Consider the following 4,556-nt stretch of genomic DNA (forward strand, 5'->3'; position numbering starts at 1 on the left):
GAGCAAACACAGCTAATGTCCTGTAGGCTTGGCTTTTTTAATTTGTAAAATAAAAATGATAATCATCATCATAATAATTATTGCTACCTTATGGAATTGTGGTAAAATTAAATTAGATAATGAGTATAAAAGTGCTCTTCAAACTAAGTATACGTTTAAAGTTGCTCTTTCCTCTCTTTGAAGACACATTCCCCTCATGTTTTAACATTTCTTATAATTGACATGCATATTTAGTGTGGTTCTACTTTCCCTTTTCCCCTGGAAAGTTATTAAATTGATGGCATGCCTTGTGATCAAAATCTTCTTAGAGACATGAAAATATGGAAGTTCAATAAAATGAGGTCAGAGTTAGTTTTCATTTGGGTATTTACGTCACCTAGTCATGTGATGTAGCCACCACTTATTAAGTGCATTTTGTTATTTGCAATGAAACATGACCTAATACAAACACCTTTTAACAAAATTTCCATTTCCTCTGAATTACACTTTGTTTCCTTGTTGGGACAATACTTGCCGGTCAACATTACCAATCTTTCATTACCAAGAAAGGCAACAGCGGGAACGCAGAACTGCACACACACTGCCAGCCCCGTTCCAGCTCACTGCAGGCAAGCTTGAGAGGGAGAGTCCCGTAAAATGAAAAGTTTTATGATTGCTAAAGACAAGATTCCTTAGACACCAAAATGCAGTTTGCTTTCTTCTAGATTGATTTTTGTTAACTGTAATGCAGACTCTTCTTTGTACCTAATTGGGCCAGTTCATTTTCAAACACACATGCCGTATTGACAATCTTATTCCCTCACCGACTCTTCCGTAGACTTGTTGTCTTTTGCAAGGCTCTTCCAATGAGAGAAGAAGTTAAATGGAATGTATGGTGATATATTTGGTGAGGTTGTAGCTATTTCTAAAATGAATACAACTTTTAAGACAACTAAACTGAAAAAGTGCAGACATCTGTGGAAGGCTTCTCACCTTCCTTTTGGAGGGATGAAAATGTTTCCCACTTACCTTGTGCCTTTGTCTAAGGCCCTTCTGATTTTCACAAATAACTGTCATCTAAATGGAGTATCTTGTATGACATTGTACACCCTGCGGTGGTCCTATAAATATTCATTAGTAAAATGTGCCTAAGACACTGATCCATGGGTTTATTTTTTATTCAAAGATATGTTTTTAGCAATAGAAATTCAATTTTGATTTACTGGGTAGAGTCGGTATAGGCCTAAAATCGTGATCCTGAATTCCACTGCTCCCATCCTTTGGAACTTGAAAGAAATATTAACAAATCCAGCCAAAATAAAGCTGGAAAGACATAAAAATGAAGCAGTAAATGCCATGAGATGCCAAGTTCAGAATTCATCTGCGCCAGTTGAAGGCCTCTTGGTGTTTGCAATGCAAATCTCAGACTCATGCCTTAATCATTACCTCAGGGAGACAATTAGGGTTAAAATAAAGATTTCTGGATAACAAGAATCAGTCAATAAATAAATATACAACACAAAGGAAGCTAATGTGACTCATTTACAGCAGCGCTTTGTTCAAGGAAGCTCGAAGGCTTTTTCTAGCCCAAAGGTAGGTTTTCTGGATGCAAAACTGTGCAGCTTGGCTGGAGACTCCAGATTTCATGAAGTAAAGATGGAAATATCCTCTGGGGTCCTTGGGTTCAAGTTGAGGGCCTCTAAAATCGAGGTACTTGAATAGTTTTATGTTTTCTATTTTATATTCCTAGTGGTTAAAAACTCAGGCACCCAAATCAGACAGATCCATGTTTAACTCTCAGTTCAGCCTTGGGCAAATTATTGCACCTCTTTAAGAGCTAAGGCTTAAATTTCCTCATTCAAACAGTTATCAATCTCACCTGTTTGTTGTGAAGGATAAATGAGAGAATATACATAAAGCCATCCATCTTAGCTGTTGTTATTATTCAAGTTGCTTGCTGTGCCAATCATGTGTCCCTTTTTATTCTTCCGAGGCAACCTCCTTAAAGCTGTGCGTGCTGACCAGCCATCCTTCAATCTTTCTTCCTATTCAGAGCTTTAAACGATCAATTGCTACCACTAATGACCATATACCTCATGGGAGAAGTTGGATGTCTGTGACTGGGAGAGCATGTTCAATTCCCCTCATCGCTTGCTATGGCAATACGAGACTCTTCTGGAGGTCGCCCTTCAATCCTCACAGTGAGCAAGCACTTCCTGGGGGGCTCCAGGGAGCACAGACTCACCCCTGGACAATAATTCAGAAGCAAGGGTTCTAGTCCTGGACGACTGTGCTGTCTGTGCTGTGCATCATACCTCACTGGGCTTTAGCTTTGCAACCACCTTAGAGGAGTTGTACCAGATCAGGGGTTTCCCGTCCAGGCTGGATGTTAGCATCACCAGGGGAGCTTCAGAAAAATACCAGCACTAGGGCCCCACTCAGCCCAACTAACCCAAAATCTCTGGGGTGGGCACCAGAGTTAATATTTTAAAATAGACGCCCAGGTATTTCTAACATGTAGCCAGGACTGAGAGTCACGAGGCAAGACCGATGGTTTCCAAAATGTGCCTCTGGAGTGGAGGGAAGCGGGTGCTGGGACTCTGAGGTCCCGCTCCCTCTGCAAACAGGGCCACCAGACACTGGTTAGACACCGCCGATGTTTACGTAAGGTTTAGTTTAAAGAGAGAGCTCTGCTGCTACAAACCAAAGCAAAAACCTCTGAAAATTACTGCAGCCGATGGTCTCTGATGTCGTCTGGTATTACTCTCGTGATCTGGAACTTGATTATTTTCTGGATGCTGCTAATTGTTTCATCTCTCGTCATGTACTTATTTTATGATTCATCTTGGAAACACCTACTTAATAAGAAAATAAATAAGTTTTGTTCATTTAATCATTGCTAAAAGTATCAATGTGATATACTAACATTTAAAAAATTAAAACATATCCTGCTATTGATATATGCAGACATCAGTTCTTTACATATACTGATTAAATAAAGAATTTGAAATTGGTGGCAGATGTCCTCTTGTCATATGCCAATTGCAAATAGATTGTATTTACATATAAGCTATACATCCATATATTTACATATGCAGATAAAAAATTTTTATCTCTTAGTTTCAGCTCATGTGCGTACCCTTCCATGTGTGCATTCATTCCTTTCTTTCTTCCAGAATAATTTCCTTTGCATACCTTTTTTTGTACGAGATGAAGTGTGTGCTGAGTGTACTGTGTGAGTGCGTATGGAAATAAGTCTACATGTTTATAGACAGATATAAGAAAATTGCATACCCATAGCAAGCATGTGCCTGGATTGTAAAAGATACCAGTTTATTTCTGGACGTTATGGACTCAGTTTCCCACTAACTGGATAAAATAGGTGGTTTTCCGAACTATCTTGTACAAAGGATATATTTGGTAAAAAAAGAATAGCATCAAATGAAAATACAAGTATATTAGAAACATCTGAAAGACTTAATAACAACTTTAGAGTGAATAATAAAGACTATGAAAGAAGGACCTGATGCTAATAAAAGAAAATGCCAGCTAGTCCAGAAAAATGTGTCTGCAATGGGAAAGGAGAGGCACCTCGTCTGTCTCTTTGGGGGGATTCAGATACATCACTGTTTTTCAAACCTGGGGATCTTTAAAAACATGCTCATGCCTGGACACCCACCTCAGACTAGCTGAATCATACTCTCTGGCTTGGGGTCTAGGTAGCAGCGATTAAAGTTTGCCTGCTTCAGTGTGCAGTGCAGCTGCATGGACAGTGCCTGAGCCCAGTGGCTTCTGCAATGGGTTCATGCTCCACACTGGAGTTAAGCCCAATGGCAGGTTTTTTTTTTTCTTTTGCAAGAAGCTGGTAAGTTCTACAAGGAGTTTCAGCATCATGGGGGGTTAGTTGGGTGATGATTGCCTCTAATTGGCTCTCCTAGCAGCTGAAACATTCTCCGCCTACAGCTGAATGACACTCTAAAATGGGAGAGATGTGCTCTGACCTTTGAAAACATCAGAGTCACTTCCAACAGGGTTCTCTAGCCCTGTGCCCCGCAGCTGAGCAGGGCCAGGCCCAGCCCAGCAACACTGGCTGGAAACAGTCTTGGCAGAGGCCGATTTTCAATCTGTCCCCCAGATCAGCCTACCAGCTGAGTCACAGAGAGGGCACTCAGACGGAGAAGGTGGCAGCACCCTGACTCAGGGTCGGCATCTGACCCTGAACTTGTTTAGCTATCACCCTGTATCTGTTGGGTGCTAATTCCTATTAGGTGGAGAAACTAAGGTCTACACATACGGTTTTTAACCCAAAGGAGTGATACTTAATACTGGAAAGGGTTTAATCAGTCTTTAGCAATTAACATGGCTTATAAGGCATTCAAGGCCTAATATTTAACTAATATCTCCAATTTTATCTTTAACAACTTTGTGTACCAAACACATGGAAGCCTTTCTCTCTCCTTAAATAAGCCTGGTATTCCTGGTACACCTTTCTTTTCTATCTTTTTTTTCTTTTCTTTCTTTCATTGTATATCTGAATTTTCCTCTACACAGTTATCTCAGCGTGGACAGGGACTGTG

Source organism: Sturnira hondurensis, unplaced genomic scaffold (assembly GCF_014824575.4).
Source record: "Sturnira hondurensis isolate 20B ecotype Veracruz unplaced genomic scaffold, ASM1482457v3 Scaffold0024152, whole genome shotgun sequence".
NCBI classification, from domain to species: Eukaryota; Metazoa; Chordata; class Mammalia; order Chiroptera; family Phyllostomidae; genus Sturnira; species Sturnira hondurensis.